Genomic DNA, 15,409 nt, shown 5'->3' with positions numbered 1-15,409 from the left:
AGCAATTAAGAAAACTGATGCAAAGTTATCAGCAATTTATTCATGTTTTTTAACATGTAGCAAACAGAAAAGCTTTGCTTCTGTAACAATTCCCTAATGTAATTTGGTCTTTTAGTTTTTACACACATTGTAAAACATGAGAACTTGCAACCAGCAGAGAACAGATACTGTATCTTTGTTCCATTACATATGTTTACATTTCAAGATTTCTTAAATCTTTAAGAGCTAAACTTCAAAGAGTGAACACAAGCGAAAGCTAAACAGTTAAAAAGTACAACTATATATTGAAAACTACTAGTAAAACAGATTCGCAATTTAATTCTGTACCAAACAGACCAGGAGGTCCTTGCATTGAATCCTTACTCATGTATCTCCTTCCTCACAAGGTCAATTATTTTTGTTAGCAAGTTGTTCACAAAAAAAACAAGTACCACTCAGTAGAAAACAGCCATATCTTCTACTAACATAACTGAAACATACTAAAAGTGCTAAAGCGATCAATCACTATAATGACCACATTTAAGAAAAAGAAAAATCACCTTTCATTTAATCCAAATTAAAAAGGTTTTGCTTCAGGCCGAGCACAGTGGTTCATGCCTGTAATCCCACACTTTGGGAGGCCTAGGCGGGCAGATCACAAGGTCAGGAGTTCGAGACCAGCCTGACCAACATGGCGAAACCCCGTCTCTACTAAAAATACCAAAATTAGCCAGGCATGGTGGCGCACGCCTGTAATCCCAGCTACTCAGGAGGCTGAGGCACGAAAATCGCCTGAACTCGGGAGGTGGAGGTTGCAGTGAGCTGAGATCGCGCCACAGCACTCCAGCCTGGGTGACAGAGCGAGACTCTGTTTCAAAAACAAAACAGAAAAAACAAAGGTTTGCTTCAAAAAAGTTACAAAAATATACAAACTAAAAATACCTAAAATTCAGTAACTTATATTTTACACTGAGATATGCAAATCTAAATTTTTAATGAATATGTTTAGTAAAAAGCCGGCACTGGCATCATTTAGGGTTTCCCTGTATGTTACTTGGTTTCCTCTAAATATAAAAGCACTACATGGCCAATGTAAGAAGTTCAGAAGTAATACACCATAATCACGTTATAATAATCATTAGCATCCTACTGTATATGTCCTTCCTCTTTTTCTGTACATATACATTTTAAAGTTGGAACCATATTGGATGATTTATATCTTTTTTCACTTTTTTTTTTTTTTTTTTGAGACGGAGTCTCGCTCTGTCGCCCGGGCTGGAGTGCAGTGGCCGGATCTCAGCTCACTGCAAGCTCCGCCTCCCGGGTTTACGCCATTCTCCTGCCTCAGCCTCCTGAGTAGCTGGGACTACAGGCGCCCACCACCTCGCCCGGCTAGTTTTTTGTACTTTTTAGTAGAGATGGGGTTTCACAGTGTTAGCCAGGATGGTCTCGATCTCCTGACCTCGTGATCCGCCCGTCTCGGCCTCCCAAAGTGCTGGGATTACAGGCTTGAGCCACCGCGCCCGGCCCTTTTTTCACTTATTTTTATATATTACTAATTATTCTTCAAAACACACTTTTAATGTTTGCATAATATTCTATTCATTGGAAAAAATATAATTTAACCATGCCATAACAACTGGACAATCTTCCATTTTATTTCCACTATTGTAATTACTATAATTGGTTAACATCCTTGAACACTGTTATTTTCCTGATTATTTCCTTTAAAGAGATTGATTAATACTGAATTACCAAAAAATATGAATATATCAAGACTCATGATGAATGCTACCACATTACTATTCAGTTAATAGTCTCCCCAATACAAATAGCCACCTCCCAAATTGCATGTCTTTTAAAATATCTGCCAATTGAATAGAAGGGTATGTACTTCTATTAATAGATAGTCCTTGTTCTGCTAGGAGGAAATCAGTATGTGGTATCACATCTTTGATCAGATGGGGCCACCCTTCCTGGGTTTGGGTCCCAACTCTGTACTAATTCATTGGTTCAATGAGTCAGTATACATGTGAAGCACTTAAGACAGCATCTAGGACATAGCAAAAACTGTAAATGATATTTTCATTATACCAGTAGTAGTAGTACTATTTCTTTCACTTTGAGTTGTCTGTTCATACACTTTGTCCATTTTTCTTACAAGTTCCTTTTTTTTCTTTTTTTTTTTTTGAGATGGAGCCTCACTGTATCACCCAGGCTGGAGTACAGTAGCGCGATCTCGGCCTCCCAGATTCAAACAATTCTCATGCTCAGCCTCCTGAGTAGCTGGGATTACAGGCGTGCACCACCACGCCCAGCTAATTTTTGTATTTTTAGTAGAAACGGGGTTTCACCATGTTGGCCAGGCTGGTCTCGAACTCCTGACCTCAAGCAATCTACCCTCCTCGGCCTCCCAAAGTGCTGGGATTATACAGACGTGAGCCACTGCGCCTGGCCAAGTTCCTTTGTTTCTTCAAATAAAAGCAATGTGTATGTTTTAATCAGAAACCCTAACATCAATCTTTAAACACCAAAGAAGGAAACAAAAATAAAAAGAAGTTGAAATCCAAAAAGGTAAGCAGAAGACTAACTTCTTTTATCACCTAAGCTAAAGAGAGTATTCTGTGCCTAAGAGCCTTGTGGATGAGGCTGCGCCAACAGGCCAGGCGCAGTGGCTCATGCCTGTAATCCCAGCATTTTGGGAGGCCGAGGCGGGCGGATCAAAGGTCAAGAGACGGAGACCATCCTGGCCAACATGATGAAATTCTGTCTCTACTAAACATACAAAAATTAGCGGGGTGTGGTGGTGCACGCCTGTAGTTCCAGCTACTTGGGAGGCTGAGGCAGGATAATCGCTTGAACCCAGGAGGCGGAGTTTGCAGTGAGCCGAAATCGAGCTACTGCACTCCAGCCCAGCAACAGAGCGAGGCTCCGTCACAAAAGAAAAACAAAACAAAACAAACAAAAAAAAAAACAATAAATATAAATCACTAATAACCTTATTTAAAGGGTTAGAAAATTAACATCAGAGTTTTAAACATCAGATGAGTCAGTCCCCATGAAAATCTATGCATAGTAATTTACTCACTACAACACTTTCACCTGTAATATCCGGCAGTAGAGCAGACAAAATATTTGGCATTGTTTTAGGAGAATGGTTTCCTAATCCTAGTACTTCCACTAACTGCCTATCAGTACATCTATGCTGTCAGTGGCAAAGGGAAGCTGTTACCACCTGCTCTATGTTTTTTACAAAGTTGTTCTAGCAAGTGGCATCTTACAAATCCAAGTGACACAACAGCAAGGCTACAAACTTAAACACCTCCTAATTCAGCTAAAACAGTTTCTTTAAAGTTAAAACTAAATATCATTATACCGGTCTTCATGGAAAAATGTAACAATAATCAAGCCTAAAAGAGATAACTAAGTATAAAATCGGTGTTCGAAGATTTAGCTTTAAATTTTGAATTAATGTTTGGTAAAAGACAGCTTAATGATATTGAAACAGTCTGTCCAAGAAAAAAAAAAATCCCATCATGGATGTCTATTCAATTAAGAGTAAAATGTCTTCACAGACCATGATCATATTTATAGTTAAAAAATCAAGTGCACTCCAAGTTCTATTGATTTTTTTTGTTTGGTTTTTGTTTGTTTGTTTGTTTGTTTGTTTGTTTTGAGATAGAGTCTTGCTCTGTCTCCCAGCCTGGAGAGAAGTAGTGTGATCTTGGCTCACTGCAACCTCCCCCTCCCGGGTTCAAGTCATTGTCCTGCCTCAGCCTCCCAAGTAGGTGGGATTACAGGTGCCCGCCACCACACCCAGCTAATTTTTCTATTTTTAGTAGAGACCGGGTTTCACCATGTTGGCCAGGCTAGGCTCAAACTCCCGACCTCAGGTGATACACTCACCTCAGCCTCCCAAAGTGAGCCACGGCGCCCAGCCACACACTGTCTCAATTTCTGACTAATGTTTATCTCTAAGACACAAAATTCTTTACCTAATGATTTCAAAATTTTAAAGCAAACCTTTAAAATAATTCTAGATTCAAAATTATCCCCAAGCACAATTATTTCTCACTGTCAAAAGACAATCCTTAATTATATCTAAGTTTTAAACTACATGGTTTCTAAAATATAGAACCAAAACGATGAAATCAAAATATATAAAGAAGGAAACCCATATGCACATTATGTATAATAACCACCATCGTTATTTACCAAGCATCTACTTAATACCAGGGACCGTACTAGAGTTTTCATATATTATTTCTAACACCAAGCACCATGCTAGTGACTTCCTATATAATTTATACACTTCACAACAGACAGCTAAAGAAATTAGGACTCAGAAAGGTTGAATAATTCTCCCAGTGCCACACAGGTAGCAAATGGCAGATCCCAAATAAAACGAGACTTAAGCTGTAACTGAATTTAAAGTATGAATTCTCTCCATTCTGCCATGCTGCTTCGTAAGGCAAATGGTAAAAATTAGCCCTAGAGGATTATAAAATAGTACAAAGAAACTGTCATCAACTCAATTTAGCAATGACTAGAGCTCATGGCCATACTTTCTAATTTAAGAAAGTTCATAAATCTTTCTTTAGTCTTCCTGAGGTATTAAGAAAACTGGTATAAGAGTGCCCACATATCATCCCATGAATAGAATAAACTTTTATTTCACTCAGATAATTATATGCCTTCTTTTACAAGTTACCACTATAAGATGGTATCTACATAAACTAATTTTTAGATAATACGTATATAACGAACCAACAAACTCATTATTCTGATAGCAAGAGAGGCTGGAAGGAAATCTGCTCAGCAACGGCTGGCATGTAATATAGGGGTAGTCACGGTTCTCAGAAAATTGAACTTAACCCATTTACGTGGGAGGATGCAAATTTTTTTGTGAAAAATCAGACCTTGGCGATGACTTTGAGCAGCAGGATATAAATAACTTCCACAAGTTTAGTGTTCCAATAATGGAAGACTAGGCATAAATGGGTTAAGTGGTAGATACTCCCCTGGCCTAACCAAAAGACCACTACAATCAGTTCCGAACAGTTCTAATTAAATAGATTACAACAAAACAGGGATAAAGCACTTCCTAACTGACATGAATGTGATTCAAAGAAGATTTATATTGATTCTTAGTGTCCTATTCTTCACATACAATATGTAGGAAATGAGATCATTTATTTACAGTGACCCATAGCAACTAGATGCCTTGTGACCAACAGCACATACTTGCAATATGGCTCCTCAGAGTTAAAACCACATTCAGTGGTCAACGAACACAGTAAAATCGAGACATTGATTAGAATGAACCCTTGGTGTAGTATCATGGAAAGAACACTGGCAGGAAATCAGGAGGTCTAGGCTCTAAGGCCTGGTTTTTCAACCGTTTACCTACGCGATGTTAGAAATCTACTCTACCTCAAGACACCTCAGATTCAGGACCAAAAAGTGACAGGGTTGACCTAGATACTATAAATGAGTTCAAGTCTCCTGGCCCAAGCTAATTACATCCCACTCATAAAGGCAACTTGTAAATGAGATGGAACCCTTACTACCATCAAGAACAGAAAAGCTGCCAGAAGAAAGTCAACACTTCAGGAAACTATTCAAAGATTCCTCAAAGTATAAACCAATTAGTTTAATGTATCAATCCTGGGCAGGATTCTAGGCTGGCGTGTAGAAAAGGCAGCTGTGATCATTTGAGGCTGACAAGCATGCACTAGGAAATTCCAAGTGGGCCCCACCTCACCTCCTCCTATGATTGGGTTACTACTCCAGTAGAGCAGGTCAATACAGTAAACATATTAAGTCACCTCTCAACTCAGAGGAAGGAAAAAAGTCACATGTAACAGAAACTTCTGTTAAAACATAACTAATCAACTCCAGGTAAAGACAGCAAAATAAACATATACATCTGCTTTTGCTCTCTCCTAAACCCCTGTAAGACAGCAAGAAAAACATTTGTTTCATTGTTTTATTTCATTAAATTACATAATTACAATGGCAGGTGGAACAAGAGAGGAGGATACAGCATCAAAATTTTGAAGGCTAGGTTAGCAGATGCTCTGATAAGGAGATTTACAATACCTAAGAAAACTGAATCCTAAACATGAAGAAAGAGATACAACCCAATTGACACAGAATCCCCTCAGCCTCAGGAATTAAATACAGATTCCTTTTAGAAGTAGGGTTGAAAGACAGAGAGGAGATTAAACAAGGAAAATTGGTTAAAAGCCTGCTTAAAAGGCGTTCAGCTGGGCGCAGTGGCTCACGCCTGTAATTCCAACATTTTGGCAGGCCCACAGCAGGAGGATCTCTTTAGCGCAGAAGGTCTAGACCAGCCTAAGCAACACAGTGAGACCTCAACTCTACAAAAAATTAAAAAATAAGCCAGGCATGGGGCTGCTTGCCTGCAGCCCCAGCTACTAGGGAGGCTAAAGTGAGCGGGTCTCTTGAGCCTGGCAGGCTGAGGCTGCAGTAAGCTATGATCACACCACTGTACTCCAGGCTGGGCAACAGAGTGAGACCCAATCTCAAAATAAAATTAAAATAAAAAAAAAAAAAAAGAAAAGAAAAAGGCACTCGGATGCCCAGGTACCCTCCCTACTGCACAGAGCTGAACAACTGGCCCTTCTTCACCCCAGAAAATAAATGCAAATGTATTCTCTGGAGACAGTAAACAGAGGGTACTGGACTGGAGGACATAGGCAAACTGAAGGCAGGGAACCAGAGTGAAAACAGGGCATTAGGTGAAATATATAGAAGGAAGGCCAAGGACCACCCCTCCCTACCATTGCCCTCTAAGCACCCAGAAAACCAGCAGCCCATCTTCACTCCTCAGAAAGCAATTTGGAAAAGTCTTCTCTGGGAAATCTTAGCTCCACAGAAAAGACCTGAAGATACCAAGATCAGAGATTCCCCAACTAAAGAGCCCACCCAGATCAGTGAAGCGCACAGTTAAGCTAATGTCTGTCACATGCTCAGAAATTCCAAGCAGATTCTTAGTCCACCATTCCTAAACATGAACATACAACCAAGAATTGCTAAATAATTGAGGAAAACCACTGAGGAATTACCGAAACAAAAACAAATCAAAAAGCAACTAGAAGGAAAGACAACATTGGGAGAAGAAAACTTTAAAAATACTAACAATTAATATTCTCAAAAAAATAAAATGGTCCAACCATTTAAAAACAACAGGATGCTATTTCAGCAGAGAATTTTTTAAAAGCTCTTGGAAATTTTTAAATAATGATTCCAGAAATGATAAAACTTAATAAAATGTTTAGAAGACAAAGTTTAGGGAATCTCCCAGAAAGTGAAGCAAATAAACAAAAATGAAAAATGGGGGAAAGCTGAAAATCCAAATACAAGGAAGCTGAAATCCAAATACAAGAGCTTTCAGAAAGAGAAAATACACAAAATAAAGAGGAAATGACCAATAAAACAATTCACAACAATTTCCCAGAAAAACAGAACGTGAATTTCTAGATTGAAAGAGCTCTCTGCGTGCTCAGAACAATGGATTAAGAGAGACTCGCGGAAGGCATATCACTGTAAACTTTCAGCACACTGCAGACTAAGAAGATCCTCCAAGTTTCCACATAGTAAAAAGAGGTCACATATCCGAAATCAGGATTTCTAACTGCTCAACAGCAATACCACAAGCAAGAAGGCAAAGGTGCAGTAACTCCAAAATCCTAAAGAATTATTTCCAAACTAAATATTAAATGGTACACCAGCCTAAACTATCAAATACATGATAATAAATGCATTTTCAGACATGAGAAAAAAAAAAAAAAGAAGCACAATTTCTCAGGCAGCTACTGGGTGTGTACTTACCAAAAGGAGGGAATAAACCAAGAAGTCATAAGACTCGGGAAACAGACCTAACATGAGAGGGAACAAAATAAATTCCTAAAATCACAGCAAATGATGACTCCAGGTTGCCAACTACACACCAGTGCAGAGGGCAACCGATCAAGATTATGACAGGTCCATAAAGACTTCTTCAGGAAGGTGAAACTAATAAAACACCTGATACATCTGAGTCTTAAAGGGGTTTCAGACAATAGGCAAGAACTTTGGGGATGAGTTAAGTTATAGAAAAGTAAGCAGGCTGGGACCTGTGGCTCATGTCTGTAATGCCAGCACTTCAGGAGGCCAAGGCAGAAGGATGACTTGACCTAGGAGTTTGAGACCAGTCTGGGCAACACAGCAAGACCTTATCTCTACATACAGACTGACAGACATAGCTGAAGCATTGTGGCACACATATGTAGTCCCAGCTACTCAGGAGGCTCAAGCAGAAGGATCACCTGAGCTAAGGAGTTAGAGGTGGTGGTGGGCTGGGGGCAGAGGTGGGGAGGGGAGGGGAGGGGAGGGAAAGGAAGGGGAAGGGGACAGGGAAGGGAGGTAGGAAGGGGAAGGGGAAGGGGAAGGGGAAAGGGAAGGGGACGGGGAAGGGAGGGAGGGAGGGAGGGAGGGAGGGAGGGAGGGAAATTTTTAAAAGAGCATCTGCTTTGTATGAGACAGAAAGAATGAGTTAAATCCCCTTCAATAGTGGAAGATCTAGAATTGAAAAATCTAAAAGTAACTATCACCTCAGTATTTAGAAACATTTAAGAAAGAACCAAGATAATCAACAAAAGAGGGTCATGTTTGCCTCTAAAGAAGGTAAAACAGGGGCAGGAGCAGAATATTGTTCTTATAAACCTTGTTGAACTATCTGATTCTTTAATTGAATTGTGTAAGAGTACATAACTCTGTTTAAAAAAAAAAGGAAATTTAAATAAAATTAATCAAAAGGGGATAATAAAATATAATAAAGCTACTAATATTGAGAACTCACATTACTTCATAGACTTATTCTAGACAAATTCCTAAACTGAAGAACAATTTAATATCCCATAAATTGTGCTGCAAAAGCCAAAAGGTTATTTAACCATGTAAAATAATGTGTTGTTGTTGACTTTCTTTTCTCCATTTTAGACTATTAAAACCCAGCTGGACAGAGACATCTTTCCAGCTGCATGCTCCATCCCATCTGGCTCTGTTCAAATTCTTCTCAGCCATAGCTATGCTGCTGGCCAAGGATTCCCTGTGTAGATGGGCTGCTGACGAGACAATGGGCCTCCCATCTGACTGGTTATTTCCATGTTGCGAGGAATACAATGTGGTATTCCTCCATACAATGAGGTCATATATAAAAGATGCTTTCTAACATATATATACACACACATATGCATATGTGCTGATTCATAACTGTTTTCCTCAAGTGTCATTTTCTTTTCACTGCTCAGTTTACCAATATTAACTAAAAAGTATAAAAATTTTTTCAAGCTGGTTTATAACAAAGGTATGAGTACAAGGGCTCGGAGATTTTATTTGACAATAAGTTTACTACAATTAAACAATGTGAAGTAGATATTTAAAAAGTAACTGCCATCTTAAGCTACATTAATAAAAGCAGAAAATCTTGATCCTATTCAACAGATCTAAATTATCAGTCATTATTCAGTACTGCTTGCAGCTCCTAGCTCCACACTTTAAGAAGAATCTAGGTAAAATGCAACAAATGAAGAGATGAAAGACTAGCTAGTGAGGAAATCTAAACATGTCATATGGCTAGAGGCTATCTAGCCCCACATTCAATCCTTTCAAGCAAATTAACACAGCAACAAGAATAAAACAGAAGAATAAAACCATGTGATAAAAATAACACAGCTGAATGAACTTAATACTCAGTTAAAATGATTCTGAAGTTATTTAGTCTTCTATTATACGGAAGGCTGATATGCAGAAGATTAATTACATTTGCTCAGCACAGTCCCAAGTGGTAGCAACAGAACCAAATGGAAAAACTGATGATTAAAGCAACAACAACAGTGAGAGCTCCCTCAAGAAATAAATCCCTGACTGAGAGTTAATCACAGATATGGGGGGGGGTTAAGGAGAAGCTGGTCAATACCAGATTAGGACACTATAGAGTGGCTTCAAATATCAAAGGGCTAATTGAACAATATGACTTAAAGGGTTCCTTTCACACCTGAAATAAGAGTCTCAAGGATTCCATTCAACAATAAGATTTCATAATTCTAATATCATTTGTATTTCAGTCAACTAACTCAGGGGCTAGCAAACAGCAGTCTGGGGCTAACCACCTGTTTTTGTAAATAAAGTTTTATCAATACACAACTATCCCATTTATTTTGCACACTGTCTGTGGCTGCTTTCAAACTACAACCACAGAGTTGCAAGTGGGGCTACAGGGCCCAGAGCCTGAAATAATTACTCTAGTTCTATAAGAGAAAGTCCGCTGATACCTGAGCTAGGATAACATACACAGACAAATGTGACATTTAAAATATAAATTAGAAGCACCAATTGTTCCCCCACCATAAACAACCAGAAAACTGGACAGCATATGCAAAATTTCAGACACTATTCAACAGGCAGTACAGAGCTAGACTCCCTGAGAGAAGGCATACAATGAGGTGGGCCCTACAAAGGCCAAGACAGCTGGAATTTGTGGAGGCAGATCACCAGAAAGAAGAATATTCAGGAAAAAAGCTCCAAAGATCAGATAGAGGTTCTTTTGAAACTGTTCCTAAGCACTAAGCTGCACATTCAAACAGTAAAATTCAACAAAGTCAGGCAGAGAACTACTGGGAGCTATCATTCCAAGAGTTCACCTAAAGCTGGGAGTCAGTCAAGTTCTGAACAGCCAGAGAGAAAAAACATTGTTAAACACCTTGGGCACTGAATAGAGACCATAAAATGACCATACCTCATAAGGAGGAAACCAGTACTAGCATAAAGTCTATTCTAACCCACGCTAATAACCAAGCCTCAGGAAAAAAGTATACTAATAATAATAGGCTGATCTTATTAACTGCCAGTAACTTAACTACCAGCCAATACAAAATTCAACTCTTTAAAGGAAGGAAATAAAATCCAGACTTTCAACAACATTCACAATGTCCAGCAACCAATAAAAAATACCAGACATTCAAGAAGTAGAAAAATGGGACTCATGACTGTAAGAAAAGTCACTTAACAGAAACAGACATAGAAATGAAAGTAATGATGAAATTAACAGACAAGCCAATTAAAACAGCCATTATAAATATGGTCAAGAATTTAAAGAAAAACACAAACATAAGGACAGAAATGGGGGATTTTTTTTTAACTAAGTAAAATTTCTACAGTTCAAATACGCGAAATATAAAATGAAAAATTCACTGTGGGTTTAACAGCAGATTAAGCACTACCCACAAAAAAAAAGGGGGGGGGGGGTCAAGGGCTTTAAAACATACAATATTAACTATCAAAGCTGAAAAACAAATAATTTGTATAACAAAACATAATAAACAAGCCAAAGTGACTTCTGCAGTCAGCACAGTATCAGGCAATCTAACATACGTGCCATTAGTGTCTCAGAATGTGGGAGAGAATGGGAACAAAAATAACTTCAGAATAAGGACCACACTGTCTCCGAGTTTCATGAAATCAATAAACCTGTGATCTAAAGAGTTCAGTGAACCCTAATGCAGCATAAACTAAAAAAAAGAAAAAACTCACACCAAAATACAAAATAAAATTTGCAAAAACCAGTGATAAAAAGGAAAATATTAAAAGTGGGCAGAGGAAAAAAAGATACATTACACAAGAAAAAACAAAGATAATATTAACTACAGACTTCTCATCTGAAAATATGCAGGCCAAAAACAATGGAAAAATATGCTAAAAGAAAAAAATAGTTCCCAAATCTAGAATTTTAGATCAAAGATGATTATCCCTCAAAAATTAAGGTAAAATACAGACTTATTTTTAGATGAACAGAAGCGAACAGACCTGCAGTAAAATTAATGTAACTAGAATAATTTTTTTTTTAATTCTTCAGGTACAAGGAACATGACACAAGATAGAAACCCGGATCTACACAAAAGAAGAACAATTACCAGGAATACGTAACACATAAATAAATATAAAATATTTGTTTTCTCATCTTCAAATTTCTTTAAAGGCTTATTAACTGTTTACAGCAAAATGATAATGCCTTGTGGACTACATGTCAGATATAGAAAGAAAAAAAAAGGATGACAACAATAGCACAAAGGCTAGAAGGAGAAAATGGGAGGGAGGTTTTTACAGTATAAATAAAGAAGTTTAATATTATTTGAAGGTAAACTGTGGTAAGTAAAAGATGCACATTATAAACCCTTGATCAACCCCTAAAAAGTAAAACAAAGAGGTATATCTAATAAGCCAATTATTCAATAAATGATAATGGAGCCATAAAAAATACTCAAAATAATCAAAGGAAAAAAAAGCAGAGAATGAAAGGAACTAAAACAGACGGGACCAATAGGGAGGAAAACAAGACAGTGTACTTAAACCCAAGTAAATCAACATAATTATATTAAATATAAATTCTCTAAGTATTACAATTAGAAGGCAGAGATTCTCATCATGGATCTTTTTTTTTTTAAAGTAAGGCCCAACTGGCCGGGTGCGGTGGCTCACGCCTGTAATCTTAGCACTTTGGGAGGCCGAGGCAGGCAGATCACGAGCTCAGGAGATAGAGACCATCCTGGCCAACACAGTGAAACTCCATCTCTACTAAAAAAAAATACGGCCGGGCGCGGTGGCTCAAGCCTGTAATCCCAGCACTTTGGGAGGCCGAGACGGGCGGATCACGAGGTCAGGAGATCGAGACCATCCTGGCTAATATGGTGAAACCCCGTCTCTACTAAAAAATACAAAAAACTAGCCGGGCGACGAGGCGGGCGCCTGTAGTCCCAGCTACTCGGGGGAGGCTGAGACAGGAGAATGGCGTGAACCCGGGAGGCGGAGCTTGCAGTGAGCTGAGATCCGGCCACTGCACTCCAGCCTGGGCGGCAGAGCAAGACTCCGTCTCAAAAAAAAAAATAAAAAAAATAAAAAATATATAAAAAAATACAAAAAATTAGCCAGCGTGGTGGTGGGCACCTGTAGTCCCAGCTACTCCAGAGGCTGAGGCAGGAGAATCGTGTGAACCCAGGAGGCAGAACTTGCAGTGAGCCGAGATCGCACCACTGCACTCCAGCTCTGGGCGACAGAGCGAGACTCCGTCTCAAAAAAAAAAAAAAAAGGTAAGGCCCAGTTACATGTTACCTATAAGAAATGCACCTTACACATAAAGACACATTTAGGTTAAGAGTGAAATGACAGAAAAAAGATATACTGTGCAAATTATGAGAGAGCTAAAGGGGTAACATTAATATCAAAGTTGACACCAAGAGAAGTACTATTACTAGGAATAAGGAAAATAAATCTCAATGCTTCAAAAAACATTAAAAAAAAATGCCTAGGCACCTAATAACACAGCTTCAAAATATATAAAGGAAAAAATCTGAAAAAAAAAACAGAAATCTAAAATTATAATTGGAGACTTCAATAGGCCTCCTCTCAGCCATAAAACAAGTAGACATAAAATTAATAAGGATATAAAAAAAAAACATGAACAACACTATCAACCAAAATAACCAAATTGACATTTATAAAACATTACATCAACAGCAGCAAAATACTTTTTCTTCAAATGCACATGGAACATTCCCCAAGAAAAACCATATGCTAGTCCATAAAACAGTGTTCAAGGAGAAATCTGTGGCTCTAAATATTTATATTAGAAAGGCAAAAATCCAGCATGGGCAACATGACAAAACTTTGTCTCTACAAAAAAAAAAAAAAAAAGCCAGGTGTGGTGGCATGTGCCTGTGGTCCCAGCTACTCAGGTGTCTGAGGTGAGAGGATCATTTGAGCCAGGGACACTGAGGTTGCAGTGAGCTGTGATTTCTCCACTCTGCACACCAGCCTGGGTGACAGAGTGACAATGTGTCTCAAAAAATAATGATAATAAAAGGGCATAATATCAGTGGTCTAAGCATCTACCCTCAGAAGCTATGAAAGGAAGAAGAAATTAAACCAAAAGTAAATAGAAGAAAGGAAATATGTGGAAAAGAGAAGAAATATTAATAGATAAGATATAAAACAAATTTGACAACACAGAAAAAAAGAAAAAAACTGGTTCTTTAAAAAGATTAGTAAAATTAATAAATGCTCATTAGACTAATCAAGAGGGAACGAACAGACACACTACCAATATCAGGAACAAAAGGGGAAGCATTACCACACATTCTAAAAACAGTAAAATGATAGGGGAATTATTACAATTTTTGTGCCAATAAATAAAACTCAGGTTAAATGAACAAAATTCCTTTACCAAATTAACAAAGAAACAGAAAATCTGAACAACTCTCTATCTATTAAAGACATGGAGGGCCAGGCATGATAGCTCACGCCTGTAATCCTAGCACTTTTGGAGGCCGAGGCGGGTGGATCACCTGAGGTCAGGAGTCCAAGACCAGTCTGGCCAATATGGCAAAACCCCGTCTCTACTAAAAATACAAAAACTAGCCAGATGTGTTGACGCGCACCTGTAATCCCAGCTACTTGGGAAGCTGAGGCAGGAGAATATCTGGAACCCAGGCCGTGCGGGGTGGGGGACAGAGGCTGCACTGCGCCGAGATGGTGCCATTGCACTCCAGCCAGGGCAATAACAGCGAAACTCGGTCTCAAAAAATTTTTAAAAGACATGGAATTCATGGTTTCAAACCTTCCCACAAGAAAATCTCCAAGGCAATATAGCTTCACTGGTGAATTCTACTGAACATGTAAGGAAAATGTATCACTAGCCCTGCACAAATTCTTTCAGAAAACAAAGGACAGACTATTTCCAAAACTATTTTGTGACACCAACATTACCCATGATACCAAAACCGAGATTATAAAAAATGTACATGCCAATATCCCTCATAAACACAGATGAAAAAGCCATTAACAAAATATTAGCAAATCAAATCTAACAACACATAAAATAATACACCATGAGCTTAAGTAAGGTTTGTCATGGAATTCAAGCTTAGTTCAACATTTAGAAACCCATCAGTATAATTCACCATATTAAAAGAACAAAACCTATGATCATCTCAATAGATGCAGAAAAAAATCATTTAACAAAAATCAACGCCCACCTTCATGGCTTTTTTTTTTTTTTTTTTTTTTTTTTTTTTGAGACAGTCTCACTCTGTCACCCAGGCTGGAGAGCAGTGGTGCGATACTCGCTAGCTGCAACCTTCACCTCCTGGGTTCAAGAGATTCTCGTGCCGCAGCCTCCTAAGTAGCTGAGATTACAGGCATGTGCCACCATGCCAGGCTAATTTTTTGTATTTTTAGTAGAGACGGAGTTTCACCACGTTGGCCAGGCTGGTCTCGAACCCCTGACCTCCAGTGATCCACCCACCTTGGCCTCCCAAATTGCTAGGATTACGGGTGTGACCCCAGTGACTTTCACAGTATTTTAAAAACT

General features: G+C 38.5%; 1 protein-coding gene across 2 annotated transcripts in view; it reads right to left on the bottom strand.

Moving 5' to 3' along the window:
• MED13L (mediator complex subunit 13L) overlaps nucleotides 1-15,409 on the bottom strand; it is a 321,844-nt gene that overhangs the window by 281,253 nt on the left and 25,182 nt on the right. The window lies entirely within an intron of this gene.

The sequence above is a fragment of the Rhinopithecus roxellana genome, chromosome 10, assembly GCF_007565055.1.
Source record: "Rhinopithecus roxellana isolate Shanxi Qingling chromosome 10, ASM756505v1, whole genome shotgun sequence".
Lineage (NCBI taxonomy): Eukaryota > Metazoa > Chordata > Mammalia > Primates > Cercopithecidae > Rhinopithecus > Rhinopithecus roxellana.
Note: the sequence above shows the minus strand (reverse complement) of the source record. Positions and strands in the feature narration are given on the sequence as shown.